We start from the raw sequence: 19,799 nt of genomic DNA on the forward strand, positions 1-19,799 counted from the left end.
CTTTCAAACACTCCTTTATGCTTTGCAGAATAATTCTACATTATTTCCGATCAACAATATGTCATTCACATATACTTATCAGAAATGCTGTAGTGCTCCCACTCACTTTCTTGTAAATACAGGCTTCACCGCAAGTCTGTATAAAACTATATGCTTTGATCAACTTATCAAAGCGTACATTCCAACTCCGAGATGCTTGCACCAGTCCATAGATGGATCGCTGGAGTTTGCATATTTTGTTAGTACCTTTAGGTTTGACAAGACCTTCTGGTTGCATCATATACAACTCTTCTTTAATGAATCCATTAAGGAATGCAGTTTTGTTTATCCATTTGCCAGATTTCATAAAATGTGGCAATTGCTAACATGATTCGGACAGACTTAAGCATCGCTGCGAGTGAGAAAATCTCATCGTATTCAACACTCTGAACTTTGTCAAAAACCTTTTTCCGACAAGTCTAGCTTTGTAGATAGTAACACTACTATCAGCGTCCGTCTTCCTCTTGAAGATCCATTTATTTTTTATGGCTCACCGATCATTGGGCAAGTCAATCAAAGTCCATACTTTGTTCTCATACATGGATCCCATCTCAGATTTCATGGCCTCAAGCCATTTTGCGGAATCTGGGCTCACCATCGCTTCCTCATAGTTCGTAGGTTCGCCATGGTCAAGTAACATGACCTCCAGAACAGGATTACCGTACCACTCTGGTGCGGATCTTACCCTGATTGACCTACGAGGTTCGATAGTAACTTGATCTGAAGTTACATGATCATCATCATTAGCTTCCTCACTAATTGGTGTAGGAATCACAGGAACAGATTTCTGTGATGAACTACTTTCCAATAAGGGAGTAGGTACAGTTACCTCATCAAGTTCTACTTTCCTCCCACTCACTTCTTTCGAGAGAAACTCCTTCTCTAGAAAGGATCCATTCTTAGCAACGAATGTCTTGCCTTCGGATCTGTGATAGAAGGTGTACCCAACTGTCTCCTTTGGGTATCCTATGAAGACACATTTCTCCGATTTGAGTTTGAGCTTATTAGGATGAAAACCTTTTCACATAAGCATCGCAACCCCAAACTTTAAGAAACGACAACTTTGGTTTCTTGCCAAACCACAGTTCATAAGATGTCGTCTCAACGGATTTAGATGGTACCCTATTTAACGTGAATGCAGCTGTCTCTAATGCATAACCCCAAAACAATAGTGGTAAATCGGTAAGAGACATCATAGATTGCACTATATCCAATAAAGTACAGTTATGACGTTCGGACACACCATTACGCTGTGGTGTTCCGGAGGGCGTGAGTAGTGAAACTATTTCATATTGTTCTAACTGAAGACCAAACTCGTAACTCAAATATTCGTCTCCGCGATCAGATCGTAGAAACTTTATTTTCTTGTTACGATGATTTTCCACTTCACTCTGAAATTATATGAACTTTTCAAATGTTTCAGACTTATGTTTCATCAAGTAGATATACACATATCTGCTCAAATCATCTGTGAAGTTCAGAAAATAACGATACCCGCCGCGAGCCTCAACACTCATCGGATCGCATACATCAGTATGTCTTATTTCCAATAAGTCAGTTGCTTGCTCCATTGTTCCGGAGAACGGAGTCTTAGTCATCTTGCCCATAAGGCATGGTTCACAAGCATCAAGTGATTCCAAAATCCCATCAGCATGGAGTTTCTTCATGCGCTTTACACCAATATGACCTAAACGGCAGTGCCACAAACAAGCTGCACTATCATTATTAACTTTGCATCTTTTGGCTTCAATATTATGAATATGTGTATCACAACGATCGAGATCCAACAAACCATTGGGTGCATGACCATAGAAGGTTTTATTCATGTAAACAGAACAACAATTATTCTCTAACTTAAATGAATAACCGTATTGCAATAAACATGATCAAATCATATTCATGCTCAACGCAAACACCAAATAACACTTATTTAGGTTCAACACTAATCTCGAAAGTGTAGGGAGCGTGCGATGATGATCATATCAATCTTGGAACCACTTAGAAAACACATCGTCACTTCACCCTTAACTAGTTTATGTTCATTATGCAACTCCCGTTTTGAGTTACTACTCTTTAGCAACTGAGCCAGTATCAAATACCGAGGGGTTGCTATAAACACTAGTAAAGTACACATCAATAACATGTATATCCAATATACCTTTGTTCACTTTGCCATCCTTCTTATCCACCAAATACTTGGGGTAGTTCCGCTTCCAGTGACCAGTCCCTTTGCAGTAGAAGCACTTAGTCTCAGGCTTAGGACCAGACTTAGGCTTCTTCACTTGAGCAGCAACTTGCTTGCCGTTCTTCTTGAAGTTCCCCTTCTTCCCTTTGCCCTTTTCTTGAAACTAGTGGTCTCGTCAACCATCAACACTTGATGTTTTTCTTGATTTCTACCTTCGTCGATTTCAGCATCACGAAGAGCTCGGGAATTACTTTCGTCATCCCTTGCATACTATAGTTCATCACGAAGTTCTACTAACTTGGTGATGGTGACTAGAGAATTCTGTCAATCACTATTTTATCTAGAAGATTAACTCCCACTTAATTCAAGCGATTGTAGTACCCAGACAATCTGAGCACATGCTCACTGCTTGAGCTATTCTCCTCCATCTTTTAGCTATAGAACTTGTTGGAGATTTCATATCTCTCAACTCGGGTATTTTCTTGAAATATTAACTTCAACTCCTGGAACATCTCATATGGTCCATGACGTTCAAAACATCTTTGAAGTACCGATTCTAAGCCATTAAGCATGGTGCACTAAACTATCAAGTAGTCATCATATTGAGCTAGCCAAACGTTCATAACGTCTGCATCTGCTCCTGCAATAGGTCTGTCACCTAGTGGTGCATCAAGGACATAATTCTTCTGTGCAGCAATGAGGATAATCCTCAGATCACGGATCCAATCCGCATCTTTGCTACTAACATCTTTCAACATAATTTTTCTCTAGGAACACATCAAAAATAAACACAGGGAAGCAACAACGCAAGCTATTGATCTACAACATAATTTGCAAAATACTATCAGGACTAAGTTCATGATAAATTTAAGTTCAATTAATCATATTACTTAAGAACTCCCACTTAGATAGACATCCCTCTAATCCTCTAAGTGATCACGTGATCCATATCAACTAAACCATGTCCGATCATCACGTGAGATGGAGTAGTTTCAATGGTGAACATCACTATGTTGATCATATCTACTATATGATTCACGCTCGACCTTTCGGTCTCCGTGTTCCGAGGCCGTATCTGCATATGCTAGGCTCGTCAAGTTTAACCTGAGTATTCCGCGTGTGCAACTGTTTTGCACCCGTTGTATTTGAATGTAGAGCCTATCACACCCGATCATCACGTGGTGTCTCAGTACGAAGAACTTTCGCAACGGTGCATACTCAGGGAGAACACTTTTATCTTGAAATTTTAGTGAGAGATCATCTTATAATGCTACCGTCAATCAAAGCAAGATAAGATGCATAAAAGATAAACATCACATGCAATCAATATAAGTGATATGATATGGCCATCATCATCTTGTGCTTGTGATCTCCATCTCCGAAGCACCGTCATGATCACCATCGTCACCGGCGCGACACCTTGATCTCCATCGTAGCATCATTGTCGTCTCGCCAACTATTGCTTTTACGACTATCGCTACCGCTTAGTGATAAAGTAAAACAATTACATGGCGATTGCATTTCATACAATAAAGCGACAACCATATGGCTCCTGCCAGTTGCCGATAACTCGGTTACAAAACATGATCATCTCATACAATAAAATTTAGTATCATGTCTGGACCATATCACATCCCAACATGCCCTGCAAAAACAAGTTAGACGTCCTCTACTTTGTTGTTGCAAGTTTTACATGGCTGCTACGGGCTTAGCAAGAACCGTTCTTACCTACGCATCAAAACCACAACGATAGTTTGTCAAGTTGGTGCTGTTTTAACCTTCGCAAGGACCGGGCGTAGCCACACTCGGTTCAACTAAAGTGAGAGATACAGACACCCGCCAGTCACCTTTAAGCAACGAGTGCTCGCAACGGTGAAACCAGTCTCGCGTAAGCGTACGCGTAATGTCGGTCCGGGCCGTTTCATCTCACAATACCGTTGAACCGAAGTATGACATGCTGGTAAGCAGTATGACTTATATCGCCCACAACTCACTTGTGTTCTACTCGTGCATAGCATCAACGCATAAAACCTGGCTCGGATGCCACTGTTGGGGAACGTAGTAATTTCAAAAAAATTCCTACGAACACGCAAGATCATGGTGATCCATAGCAACGAGAGGGGAGAGTGTTGTCACGTACCCTCGTAGACCGAAAGCGGAAGCGTTATCACAACGCGGTTGATGTAGTCGTACGTCTTCACGATCCGACCGATCAAGTACCGAACGCACGGCACCTCCGAGTTCAGCACACGTTCAGCTCGATGACGTCCCTCGAACTCCGATCTAGCCGAGTGTTGAGGGAGAGTTTCGTCAGCACGACGGCGTGGTGACGATGATGATGTTCTACCGACACAGGGCTTCGCCTAAGCTCCGCTATGATATTATCGAGGTGTAATATGGTGGAGAGGGGCACCGCACACGGCTAAAATATCGTATATCAATTGTGTGTCTATGGGGTGCCCCCCTGCCCCCGTATATAAAGGAGCAAGGGGGAGGCGGCCGGCCAAGGAGGAGGGCGCGCCAAGGGAGGAGTCCTACTCCTACTTCCTTGTTGGAATAGGAGAAGGGAAGGGAGAAGGAGAAAGAAGGAAGGGGGCGCCCCCCCTCCGTAGTCCAATTCGGACTAGTCCATGGGAAGGGGTGCGGCCACCCTTTGGGGCCTTTCTCTCCTTTCCCGTATGGCCCATTAAGGCCCAATACGAATTCCCGTAACACTCCGGTACTCCGAAAAATACCCGAATCACTCGGAACCTTTCCGAAGTCCGAATATAGTCGTCCAATATATCGATCTTTACATCTCGGCCATTTCGAGACTCCTCGTCATGTCCCCGATCTCATCCGGAACTCCGAACTCCTTCGGTACATCAAAACACATAAACTCATAATATAACCATCATCGTAACGTTAAGCGTGCGGACCCTACGGGTTCGAGAACTATGTAGACATGACCGAGACACCTGTCCTGTCAATAACCAATAGCGGAACCTGGATGCTCATATTGGTTCCCACATATTCTACGAAGACTTTTATCGGTCAAACCGCATGACAACATACGTTGTTCCCTTTGTCATCGGTATGTTACTTGCCCGAGATTCGATCGTCGATATCTCAATACCTAGTTCAATCTCGTTACCGGCAAGTCTCTTTACTCGTTCCGTAATACATCATCCCGCAACTAACTCATTAGTCACAATGCTTGCAAGGCTTATAGTGATGTGTATTACTGAGTGGGCCCAGAGATACCTCTCCGACAATCGGAGTGACAAATCCTAATCTCGAAATACGCCAACCCAACAAGTACCTTTGGAGACACCTGTAGAGCACCTTTATAATCACCCAGTTACGTTGTGACGTTTGGTAGCACACAAAGTGTTCCTCCGGTAAACGGGAGTTGCATAATCTCATAGTCATAGGAACATGTATAAGTCATGAAGAAAGCAATAGCAACATACTAAACGATCGAGTGCTAAGCTAACGGAATGGGTCAAGTCAATCACATCATTCTCCAAATGATGTGATCCCGTTAATCAAATGAAAACTCATGTCTATGGCTAGGAAACATAACCATCTTTGATCAACGAGCTAGTAAAGTAGAGACATACTAGTGACACTCTGTTTGTCTTTGTATTCACACAAGTATTATGTTTCCGGTTAATACAATTCTAGCATCAATAATAAACATTTATCATGATATAAGGAAATAAATAATAACTTTATTATTGCCTCTAGGGCATATTTCCTTCAGCCCAGCCCACCTAGGTGCTGGTTCCCCTCTATATTCAGCCCATAGGGCCCTCCGGGGCTGGTGGACCCTCCCGGTGGACCTTCGGAACCCTTTCGGTTGTCCCGGTACAATACCGATATACCCCCGAACACTTCCGGCGACCGAATAAGGACTTCCCATATATAAATCTTCGTCTCCGGACCATTCCGGAACTCCTCGTGACGTCCGGGATCTCATCGGGACTCCGAACAACATTCGGTAATCACATACAAACCTTCCTTATAACCCTAGCGTCATCGAACCTTAAGTGTGTAGACCCTACGGGTTCGGGAATCATGCAGACATGACCGAGACACCTCTCTAGCCAATAACCAACAGCGGGATCTGGATACCCATGTTGGCTCCCACACGTTCCACGATGATCTCATCGGATGAACCACGATGTCGAGGATTCAAGCAATCCCGTATACAATTCCCTTTGTCAATCGGTACGTTACTTGCCCGAGATTCGATCGTTGGTATCCCAATACCTCGTTCAATCTCGTTACCGGCAAGTCACTTTACTCGTTCCGTAATGCATGATCCCGTGACCAACTACTTGGTCACATTGAGCTCATTATGATGATGCATTACCGAGTGGGCCCAAAGATACCTCTCCGTCATACGGAGTGACAAATCCCAGTCTCGATCCGTGCCAACCCAACAGACACTTTCGGGGATACCTGTAGTGCACCTTTATAGCCACCCAGTTACGTTGTGACGTTTGGTACACCCAAAGCATTCCTACGGCATCCGGGAGTTGCATGATCTCATGGTCTAAGGAAATAATACTTGACATTAGAAAAGCTTTAGCAAACGAACTACACAATCTATTGCTATGCTTAGGATTGGGTCTTGTCCATCAGATCATTCTCCTAATGATGTGATCCCGTTGTCAATGACGTCCAATGTCCATGGTCAGGAAACCGTAACAATCTATTGATCAACGAGCTAGTCAACTAGAGGCTCACTAGGGACATGTTGTGGTCTATGTATTCACACATGTATTACGATTTCCGGATAACACAATTATAGCATGAACAATAGACAATTATCATGAACAAGGAAATATTATAATAACCATTTTATTATTGCCTCTAGGGCATATTTCCAACAGTCTCCCACTTGCACTAGAGTCAATAATCTAGTTACATTGTGATGAATCGAACACCCATAGAGTTCTGGTGTTGATCATGTTTTGCTCGTGGAAGAGGTTTAGTCAACGGATCTGCGACATTCAGGTCCATATGCACTTTACAAATATCTATGTCTCCATCTTGAACATTTTCACGAATGGAGTTGAAGCGACGCTTGATATGCCCTGGTCTTCTTGTGAAACCTGGGCTCCTTGGCCAGGGCAATAGCTCCAGTGTTGTCACAGAAGAGAGTCATCGGGCCCGACGCATTGGGAATAACTCCTAGGTCGGTAATGAACTCCTTCATCCAGATTGCTTCATGTGCTGCCTCTGAGGCTGCCATGTACTCCGCTTCACATGTAGATCCCGCCACGACGCTTTGCTTGCAACTGCACCAGCTGTCTGCCCCACCATTCAAAATATACACGTATCCGGTTTGTGACTTAGAGTCATCCAGATCTGTGTCAAAGCTAGCGTTGACGTAACCCTTTACGACGAGCTCTTCGTCACCTTCATAAACGAGAAACATATCCTTAGTCCTTTTCAGGTACTTCAGGATATTCTTGACCGCTGTCCAGTGTTCCATGCCGGGATTACTTTGGTACCTTCCTACCAAACTTACGGCAAGGTTTACATCTGGTCTGGTACACAGCATGGCATACATAATAGACCCCATGGGCGAGGCATAGGGGATGACACTCATCTTTTCTCTATCTTCTGCCGTGGTCGGGCATTAAGCCGTGCTCAATCTCACACCTTGCAATACAGGCAAGAATCCCTTCTTGGACTTATCCATATTGAACTTCTTCAATATCTTGTCAAGGTACGTGCTTTGTGAAAGACCAATGAGGCACCTCGATCTATCTCTATAGATCTTGATGCCTAATATATAAGCAGCTTCTCCAAGGTCCTTCATTGAAAAACACTTATTCAAGTAGGCCTTTATGCTTTCCAAGAATTCTGTATCATTTCCCATCAATAGTATGTCATCCACATATAATATGAGAAACGCTACAGAGCTCCCAGTCACTTTCTTGTAAACACAGGATTCTCCATAAGTCTGCGTAAACCCAAACGCTTTGATCATCTCATCAAAGCAAATGTTCCAACTCCGAGATGCTTGCACCAGCCCATAGATTGAGCGTTGGAGCTTGCACACCTTGTCTGCATTCTTAGGATCGACAAAACCTTCTGGCTGCATCATATACAATTCTTTCATAAGGAAACCATTAAGGAATGCCGTTTTGACGTCCATTTGCCATATCTCGTAATCGTAGAACGCGGCAATGGCTAACATGATTCGGACGGACTTCAGCTTCGCTACGGGTGAGAAAGTCTCATCGTAGTCAACCCCTTGAAGTTGTCGATAACCCTTAGCGACAAGCCGAGCCTTATAGATGGTCACATTACCATCCGCGTCTGTCTTCTTCTTAAAGATCCATTTATTTTCTATGGCTCGCCGATTATTGGGCAAGTCAGTCAAAGTCCATACTTCGTTTTCATACATGGATCCTATCTCGGATTTCATGGCTTCAAGCCATTTGTCAGAATCCGGGCCCGCCATCGCTTCTTCATAGTTCGAAGGTTCACCGTTGTCTAACAACATGATTTCCAGGACATGGTTGCCGTACCACTCTGGTGCTGAACGTGTCCTTGTGGACCTACGAAGTTCAGTGGTAACTTGATCATGATCGTCATCATTAACCTCCTCTCTAGTCGGTGCAGGCACGACAGAAACATTTTCTTGTGCTGCGCTACTCTCTGGTTCGAGAAGAGTCATCTCATCAAGTTCCACTTTCCTCGCACTTACTTCTTTCGAGAGAAACTCTTTCTCCAGAAAGGACCCGTTCTTGGCAGCGAAGATCTTGCCTTCGCATCTGAGGTAGAAGGTATACCCAATGGTGTCCTTCGGGTATCCTATGAAGACGCATTTTTCCGACTTGGGTTCGAGCTTTTCAGGTTGAAGTTTCTTGACATAAGCATCGCATCCCCAAACTTTTAGAAACGACAGCTTAGGTTTCTTCCCAAACCATAATTCATACGGTGTCGTCTCAACGGATTTCGACGGAGCCCTATTTAAAGTGAATGTGGCAGTCTCTAAAGCATATCCCCAAAATGATAGTGGTAGGTCGGTAAGAGACATCATAGATCACACCATGTCCAACAGAGTGCGATTACGATGTTCGGACACACCATTACGCTGAGGTGTTCCAGGCGGCGTGAGTTGTGAAACAATTCCACATTTCCTTAAGTGTGTGCCAAATTCATGACTCAAATATTCTCCCCCACGATCTGATCATAGGAACTTTATTTTCCTGTCAAGTTGATTCTCAACCTCACTCTGAAATTCCTTGAACTCTTCAAAGGTCTCAGACTTGTGTTTCATCAAGTAGACATACCCATATCTACTTAAGTCATCAGTGAGGGTGAGAACATAACGATAGCCACCGCGAGCCTCAACGCTCATTGGACCGCACACATCAGTATGTATGATTTCCAATAAGTTGGTTGCTCGCTCCATTGTTCCGGAGAACGGAGTCTTGGTCATTTTGCCCATGAGGCATGGTTCGCATGTGTCAAATGATTCATAATCAAGAGACTCCAAAAGTCCATCTGCATGGAGTTTCTTCATGCGTTTGACACCAATGTGACCAAGGCGGCAGTGCCACAAGTATGTGGGACTATCATTATCAACCTTACATTTCTTGGCATTCACACTATGAATATGTGTAACATCACGTTCGAGATTCATTAAGAATAAACCATTGACCAGCGGGGCATGACCATAAAACATATCTCTCATATAAATAGAACAACCATTATTCTCGGATTTAAATGAGTAGCCATCTCGCATTAAACGAGATCCAGATACAATGTCCATGCTCAAAGGTGCTACTAAATAATAATTATTGAGGTTTAAAACTAATCCTGTAGGTAAATGTAGATGTAGCGTGCCGACGGCGATCACATCGACCTTGGAACCATTTCCGACGCGCATCGTCACCTCGTCCTTCGCCAGTCTCCGCTTATTCCGCACCTCCTGTTTTGAGTTACAAATATGAGCAACCGCACCGGTATCAAATACCCAGGAGCTACTACGAGTACTAGTAAGGTACACATCAATAACTTGTATATCACATATACCTTTGGTGTTGTCGGCCTTCTTGTCCGCTAAGTACTTGGGGCAGTTCCGCTTCCAGTGACCGTTTCCCTTGCAATAAAAGCACTCGGTCTCAGGCTTGGGTCCATTCTTTGTCTTCTTCCCGGCAGCTTGCTTACCGGGCGCGGCAACTCCCTTGCCGTCTTTCTTGAAGCTCTTTTTACCCTTGCCTTTCTTGAACTTAGTGGTTTTATTCACCATCAACACTTGATCTTCCTTTTTGATCTCCACCTCCGCTGATTTCAGCATCGAATATACCTCAGGAATGGTCTTTTCCATCCCCTGCATATTGAAGTTCATCACAAAGCTCTTGTAGCTAGGTGGGAGCGACTGAAGGATTCTGTCAACGACCGCGTCATCCGGAAGATTAACTCCCAGCTGAGACAAGCGGTTCTGCAACCCAGACATTTTGAGTATGTATTCACTGACGGAACTATTCTCCTCCATCTTACAACTGTAGAACTTGTCGGAGACTTCATATCTCTCTACCCGGGCATGAGCTTGGAAAACCATTTTCAGCTCTTGGAACATCTCATATGCTCCGTGCTGCTCGAAACGCTTTTGGAGCCCCGGTTCTAAGCTGTAAAGCATGACGCACTGAACCAGGGGGTAATCATCAACACGTGTTTGCCAGGCGTTCATAACGTCTTGGTTTGCTGGGACGGGTGCTTCACCTAGCGGTGCTTCCAGGACATATGCTTTCTTGGCAGCTATGAGGATGATCCTCAAGTTCTGGACCCAGTCCGTATAGTTGCTACCATCGTCTTTCAACTTTGTTTTCTCTAGGAACGCGTTGAAGTTGAGGTTGAAATTAGTGTGGGCCATTTGATCTACAAGACATATTGTAAAGGTTTTAGACTAAGTTCATGATAATTAAGTTCATCTAACCAAATTATTAATTAACTCCCACTCAGATAGACATCCCTCTAGTCATCTAAGTGATACATGATCCGAGTCAACTAGGCCGTGTCCGATCATCACGTGAGACGGACTAGTCATCATCGGTGAACATATTCATGTTGATCGTATCTGATATACGACTCATGCTCGACCTTTCAGTGTCTTGTGTTCTGAGGCCATGTCTGTACATGCTAGGCTCATCAAGTCAACCTAAGTGTATTGCGTGTGTAAATCTGGCTTACACCCGTTGTATGCGAACGTTAGAACCTATCACACCCGATCATCACGTGGTGATTCGGAACAACGAACCTTCGCAACGGTGCACAGTTAGGGGGAACACTTTCTTGAAATTTTAGCGAGGGTCATCTTATTTATGCTACCGTCGTTCTAAGCAAATAAGATGTAAAACATGATAAACATCACATGCAATCAAATAGTGACATGATATGGCCAATATCATTTTTGCTCCTTTTGATCTCCATCTTCGGGGCGCCATGATCATCATCGTCACCGGCATGACACCATGATGTCCATCATCATGATCTCCATCATCATGTCTTCATGAAGTTGTCTCGCCAACTATTACTTCTACTACTATGGCTAACGGTTAGCAATAAAGTAAAGTAATTACATGACGTTCCAGTTGACACGCATGTCATAAATAAATTAAGACAACTCCTATGGCTCCTGCCGGTTGTCATACTCATCGACATGCAAGTCGTGATTCCTATTACAAGAACATTATCAATCTCATTCATCACATCCTTCTGGCCATATCACATCACATGACACTTGCTGCAAAAACAAGTTAGACGTCCTCTAATTGTTGTTGCAAATTTTTACGTGGCTGCTATAGGTTTCTAGCAAGAACGTTTCTTACCTTCGCCAAAATCACAACGTGATATGCCAATTTCTATTTACCCTTCATAAGGACCCTTTTCATCGAATCCGATCCGACTAAAGTGGGAGAGACAGACACCCGCTAGCCACCTTATGCAACTAGTGCATGTAAGTCGGTGGAACCTGTCTCACGTAAGCGTACGTGTAAGGTCGGTCCGGGCCGCTTCATCCCACGATGCCGCCGAATCAAGATAAGACTAGTAACGGCAAGTAAATTGACAAAATCGACGCCCACAACAACTTGTGTTCTACTCATGCATAGAAACTACGCATAGACCTAGCTCATGATGCCACTGTTGGGGATCGTTGCAGAAATTAAAAAATTTCTACGCATCACCAAGATCAATCTATGGAGTTTACTAGCAACGAGAGGGGAGTGCATCTTCATACCTTTGAAGATCGCGATGCGGAAGCGTTGCAAGAACACGGTTGGAGGAGTCGTACACGTAGCGATTTAGATCGCGGTAGAATCCGATCCAAGCACCGAACAACGGTGCCTCCGCGTTCAACACACGTGCAGCCCGGTGACGTCTCCCGCGCCTTGATCCAGCAAGAAGGAGGGAGAGGTTGAGGAAGAAGGCTCCAACAGCAGCACGACGGCGTGGTGGTGGTGGAGTTGCAGTTCTCCGGCAGGGCTTCGCCAAGCTCACGCGGAGGAGGAGAGGTGTTGGGGAGGGGAGGGGTTGCGCCTTGGATGTGGTGCGGCTGCCCTCCCACCCCCTCTATTTATAGGGGCAAGGGAGAGGGGGGCCGGCCCCCTCCAGATGGATCTAGAGGGGGGGCGGCGGCCAAGGGGGGGAGGCTTGCCCCCCAAGCCAAGGGGGCGCCCACTCCTGAGTTTCCCCCCAACCCTAGGCGCATGGGCCCTGGGGGGTTTGGCGCCCAGCCCACCTAGGGGCTGGTTCCCCTCTATATTCAGCCCATAGGGCCCTCTGGGGCAGGTGGACCCTCCCGGTGGACCCCCGGAACCCTTTTGGTGGTCCTGGTACAATACCGATATACCCCCGAACACTTCCGGCGACCGAATAAGGACTTCCCATATATAAATATTCGTCTCCGGACCATTCTGGAACTCCTCGTGACGTCCGGGATATCATCCGGGACTCCGAACAACATTTGGTAATCACATACAAACCTTCCTTATAACCCTAGCGTCATCGAACCTTAATTGTGTAGACCCTACGGGTTCGGGAATCATGCAGACATGACCGAGACACCTCTCTAGCCAATAACGAACAGCGGGATCTGGATACCCATGTTGGCTCCCACACGTTCCACGATGATCTCATCGGATGAACCACGATGTCGAGGATTCAAGCAATCCCGTATACAATTCCCATTGTTAATCGGTACGTTACTTGCTTGAGATTCGATCGTCGGTATCCCAATACCTCGTTCAATCTCGTTACCGGCAAGTCACTTTACTCGTTCCGTAATGCATGATCCCGTGACCAACTACATGGTCACATTGAGCTCATTATGATGATGCATTACCGAGTGGGCCCAGAGATACCTCTTCGTCATACGGAGTGACAAATCCCAGTCTCGATCCGTGCCAACCCAACAGACACTTTCGGAGATACCTGTAGTGCACCTTTATAGCCACCCAGTTACGTTGTGACATTTGGTACACCCAAAGCATTCCTACGGCATCCGGGAGTTGCACGATCTCACTGTCTAAGGAAATAATACTTGACATTAGAAAAGCTTTAGCAAACGAACTACACGATCTAGTGCTATGCTTAGGATTGGGTCTTGTCCATCACATCATTCTCCTAATGATGTGATCCCGTTATCAATGACATCCAATGTCCATGGTCAGGAAACCGTAACCATCTATTGATCAACGAGCTAGTCAACTAGAGGCTCACTAGGGACATGTTGTGGTCTATGTATTCACACATGTATTACGATTTCCGGATAACACAATTATAGCATGAACAATAGACAATTATCATGAACAAGGAAATATAATAATAACCATTTTATTATTGCCTCTAGGGCATATTTCCAACACCAGCCCCCAAGCCCGAGGTGTCCGAGCAAGGAGTTCGGCACTCCGGAGTAGTGACACGGCTCGACCGACGTGGTAAGGCGAAGCCCCTAGTCTAGCCGAGCTGGCGGAGTTGGTCGGCAGGGTGACAATGAAGCCCCCATGCCAGTCGACCTGTTCGGCATGGTGGACGTCAGTTTGATGAAGCGACGACGCTGTGCAGCTGATGTGGCGAGATGAAGTTCTTGATCCAGTTAACATGGCGAAGCTGTGATCGGCGGATGCCGAAGTCTCATGCAGGTCGGCTGGTGATGCCGAAGTGACCGCGTAACGCAGTCAAAATCGATTACCTGCATACATAAAACAGTGCAAGCAAAAAACAATAATAATTGAAAGAAAAAATTGCATAATTAATATATGCGAAGCGAATCATGAGGTAAGTTTGGCCTGTGCGCTGGGGTTTGTTCAACGGAGTGGCAGCGCGGACCCGTCGATGCAGGTCGGCATGCGGGGGGCGACAACATTGGCCTGGTATGATCCGAACTCATTGTCCGGAGGTGTCTGTCGGTGCGATGGCTGTCGACCTAATCCACATGTAGCAATTGTTGTGAAAGAGACGCCCCCGAAGTACTCATGCAACTTCATGTGGAGGGTACCACGTAAGCTGCTTACCGCATCAATGCAATCTCGATGGACGCGAAGCAACTGGTAGTGCTAATTGCATCAGGGAAGCACATGAAAGTGAAACCATTAGTGAAAGTGTAAGCGTCCTCCAAACTTAATTAAATAATGGAGAAAAGAAAGATCAAATCTCCCGGTGACTGCCCTGAGATTGGTCAGACCGACGCCATGTACGAGGGTCGGTAAATTTCCTCTACAAAAATAATGCGGCACAAAGGAACAGAAAATATTCTCTGTATAATAATTTACGTGCTAAACAAATAGCTAAAAAAAATAAACCTGGATGGCGATGATCGTGGAGGACCATAACAAATGAAGAAACATCGGTCGAACTTTGATCGTTGCCCGAAGTAATGCTAGTTGGACTGCTAGCAATCATCAATACGTGAAGTACTGTTTGTAGATTAGATCACAAGGACTGATGGTAGTGTACGGGCAGTTGGACAGGAACCGTACAACCGGGTTGTGACCACGAGGCTGACTGCTGCGGTCAAGCTGCGGAGTTTCCGGATTATGTGCATGGAGCGGGTCAGCTTGCAACAAATTGTCCGTGTCAAACATAGCAGTCCGAGGAAGAAAAAATCTGCAGTGCAAGCGCTTGTAGCAACCCACATGAAGAATCCATGAAAATCAATCTAATCTGGAGAGTTGTACAGGCACTAATACCAATCGGACAACTTTAAAACTTCATGCAAAAAATTGTAGCAGCAAGTACTAGATGTACTAGTCTACGTTTGGCCTTTTGCTAATGATTAATGGGGAGTAGTACTTAGCTCTTCTCCTCACGTGGAGGGGATTTACTTTTAGGTGAGTCATAGTAGGGATCGGCCACGGCATTTTCCCTAGGACTTCGGACTGGTGACCGCAGCGGCGGCTTATCTCCATGGAGCCCCGATGCAAAGTTGATCGTCCCATCGATCCGTGTCGATCACTCAGTAGACTCTCAATGAAAGCACCAATGTCGGTTCTATATCCAGCATATCTCGTAGTAGGGGTCCTAAGCTAAGCTTCTTGGAGCGATGGTAACATGGACATCGGATTTTACCCAGCTTTGGGCTGTCTCGAACAGATAATACCCTACATGCTGCTTTTGATTGTATTCATATGGGTGTAGTACAGAGTACATGTATCTACCACGAGATAGTAGTAATGAATATGAGATTGTCTATTGACTAGCCTGGCCTCGGTTTATATAACACACCGGAGGCCTAGGGTTTAGGAGAGTCCTCGTCTTGGGCACCAAGTCTTGTGGAGTCTTCCTTGTATGCGTCATGGGCTATCCGAACTGGCCCAATAGTGAACCGCCATGGGGGTCCTCGGCCCGATCCAGCTGGTCGGGAGACGCCGTGGTGAGTACCCCCTAGTCCAGGACACCATCAACGCCGCCCCTCCCCTTGTCCAATTTGGATTGGGGCAAGGGGGGCAGCGCCACCTCCTGGCCGGCCCTCTCTCTTCTCCACTAAGGCCCATGGTGGCCCATTAACTTCCCGGGGGGTTCCGATAACCCCCGGTACTCCGAAACTTATCTGAAACGACCCGAAACATTCCGGTGTCCGAATGTAACCTTCCAATATATTAATCTTTATGTCTCGGCCATTTCGAGACTCCTCGTCATGTCCGTGATCTCATCCGGGACACACGAACAAACTTCGGTCATCAAAACACATAACTCATAATACAAATCGTCATCGAACATTAAGCGTGCGGACCCTACGGGTTCGAGAACTATGTAGACATGACCGAGACACATCTCCGGGCAATAACCAATAGTTGAACCTGGATGCTCATATTGGCTCCTACATATTCTATGAAGATCTTTATCGGCCAAACCACATAACAACATACGTTGTTCCCTTTGTCATCGTTATGTTACTTGCCCGAGATTCGATCGTCGGTATCATCATACCTAGTTCAATCTCGTTACCGGCAAGTCTCTTTACTCGTTCCGTAATGCATCATCCCACAACTAACTCATTAGTCACATTGCTTGCAAGGCTTATAGTGATGTGCATTACCGAGAGGGCCCAGAGATACCTCTCCGACAATCGGAGTGACAAATCCTAATCTCGATCTATGCCAACTCAACAAACACCATCAAAGACACCTGTAGCCGGGTCCGGACGTCCTGCGCAGCCACGTTCATCACGGCCGTCCCTCCGCCTGGCGTCCACCCCGAGGTAGCGCTGGCTGCCTCCGCATCTTGGGACGACGAGCTGGAGCCCACGGCTGGCTGCGGCTCCGACGCGGCCTTCTGAGGTTCCGACGCAGCCTTCCCCGCGCGCCAGCTCGACGGCGTCTGCACCGCCATCTCGGTCCTCGCGGCCGGCTCGCCCCCCGCCGACTATGCAGGCGGCGGATCAGGCCGGCCGCCTTGAGCCGTCCCAGCTGGCGGGGTCGGCACTGGCGCCCTCTCCAGGATAATGACGTCGTCGTCTCTCCCCGGCCCTGACTGGTCGCCGCTGGCTCCCTCTGGCGAGGGCTCAATGTCCCCAGGCGCCATGACGCGCAGCGGGGTGACCATCAAAACCTCCCCTGCCGCCGCCGCGGCTGCAGCCTCCGCTTCGGCCCTGGCGGCGGCGTCAGCGAGCGCCTTCGCCGCCTCCTCCTCCCGCACCGCCTGAGCGGCGGCCGCCTTCCGCGCCTCCGCCTCTCGCGCCTCTCGCTCCGCCCGCGCCTCCCGCGCGTTCCGCTCTGTCGCTTCCTGAAGGTCGGCACGGGGGTCCACGCGGCGAGTGGTGCTCCCGGACCCCCTCGGCGACTCGACGACGGAGGCGGCAGCCGCTCGCTCAAGCGACAACGGAGCTCTGATCGTTTGGAGAAAAAGACAAGGGTTCAGAAACCACCAGAGAAAAGAAAGAAAAAGAGTATACGAAGGAAAACTCGAACTTACGCCGACACGGTCTGCGGTTGCTTCACCGTCTTGCGGAAGCGAGCCGCCTTCGCGGCCGCCTCCTCCCGCCTGGTTGCTGCCGCCCCGCCCCTGGGTTTCTTCGACCGACTGCCGAACAGACCCTGGGCGGCGCGACGCTTTTGCCCTCCGCCCCGGGCAGGCGGTGCAGCGGAGGAACCCGTGCCGCGTCCAGGTGCCGGCTGGCGGCGCGGGGCGACTTCGGCCTCATCGTCGTCCGGCCAGTCGTCGAAGGTGACTCCGAGCCCGGAGCCGCCTGCTTCGCCGCCGGCTTGGCCACCACCCGGCTCGATGTTGTCGTCCATGCCGGCCGCCCCCAAGTCGGGGTCCTCCAGATCGTGTTCCGTCCGGTCGGGGATGAATCGACGCTCCGCGTCTGACCCGCCGGCCGGCCGAAGAAGAGGGCTCTGTCGAAAAACAAGCCGACTAAGTTAGAGTCGGCCAAGAGGAACTCGTCTACGAAGTTCAGAGGAAAAGAAGAAACAAGGAGAGCATACCGTGGGCGGTGGATTGGCTCGGCTGTATGGCTCCTTGCCGAACTGCCACTCTACGGAGAGTTTGCAGTTCACGAGGTAGTTCACCATAAAGGCGACCTCCTCGTGCGGCATGTCCTTGGTGCACATCCGGCTCGGATCGAGCTGGCCGCTCATCTGACAGATCAGATGAGGACGGCTCTGGAGCGGAAGAACCCGGCGCGTGACGAAGGCGGCCAGAAGGTCGGGCCCCGTCAGGCCCTCCGACTGGGTCATCACTCGCACTCGGGCGACGGCTGCGGACCCGGCCGGCGTCAGAGTCACGGCCCGGAAGGACCACTGGGGCCGCCTGCCCGCTGGTGGGCTGGCTACGTAAGCCGGCAGGTTGATGTAGTCGCCCCGTGGGGCGATGTTCCGCATGTAGAAGTATGACTTCTGCCACTTCTTCACCGATTGGATCAGCGGGATGACGGGGAAGGGGTTGTCGGCGACCGACCTCCGCGACGCGATGAAGGCGGCAGTCTGAGCCGGCACGCCCTGCATGCGCGTGCCCAGCTTGGACTGGAAGAACTCCCCCCAGAGCTCGAGGGTGGGGAGGACGCCGAGGTAGCCCTCGCACAGGGTGACGAAGGCCGACAGCAGCACCACCGCATTCGGGGTGAGGTGGTGCGGCTGGAGCTGATAGAATTCGAGTCAGGAGCGGAAGAAGGCGCTCGCTGGAAGGCCGATGCCGCGCAAGAAGTGCGAGCGGAAGACCACCCGCTCGCCCTCCTGCGGCTCCGGCGTGATTTCCTTCGCCGGCGCGAGGCGGACCTCCACCTTGTCCGCGCTGGGCAGCCGCCGCGTGTTGCGGAGGAACTTGACATGGTCGTCGTGGACGTTGGAGCCATCCCAATCCCCGCCATGCTGCTCCGTGGCGGGAGGCATGGCGAAAACAAGCGCGGCGGCGAAGGAATGCGTAGTGGAAGAGCGCGGCGGCGAGGCGCTGTCGCAAGAACGGGCGAGCGAAAAAGATGGTGGAGGTAGGAGGAGCGTGCGAGGGCCTGCCGCCCTCCACCTCCCCCTACTTATAGCATCGCGAGGCAGGACCGGGGAAGCCGAATGTGGGGGGAGTCGTGGGATTAACTGCACCCACTCCCCCACGCCTCGCGATTATTGCGCATAAATGCGAGCCGAAACTGCCGCACGGGACGTGCGAGCGGTTTCGGGATGTAAACAATCCGCGCCTGGGCCAGGGCGCGGATGTGGCGGGCCCCCTCCCTGCGGCGACCTCCCGTCACGCGCGTGGGCTGGCAGGCTTTCCGGCCAAGAAGGGCCACGTGGTTCGCATACGGCCAGTGGCCGGCCCGCGGCCCGGTGCATGCACTGGCGGGCTCCCGCCCTCTGACTTCGGAAGATTTCGACCCAGGCGGCACGCCTGACCAAGGCCGGCTCCCAGCTGCCGGCTTGCTAAGATGGGAAGCTGATCGAGCTTCTCAACTCCTACTCAACCTCGAAGCCCAATCAGCTTCGGGGACTACTGTCGGAGTAAATGGCCACGGGTAGCCTAACCGACTACCCCTGGTTCTTCAGAAAAATTATCAGGCCTTTGGGCCTCCCAACGCTCCAAGCATTGGACCCCCTTTCCTGGCCGGCTACCTCTGAAGCCGACTCATGGAAGG

This window comes from Aegilops tauschii, chromosome 1, assembly GCF_002575655.3.
Source record: "Aegilops tauschii subsp. strangulata cultivar AL8/78 chromosome 1, Aet v6.0, whole genome shotgun sequence".
Lineage (NCBI taxonomy): Eukaryota > Viridiplantae > Streptophyta > Magnoliopsida > Poales > Poaceae > Aegilops > Aegilops tauschii.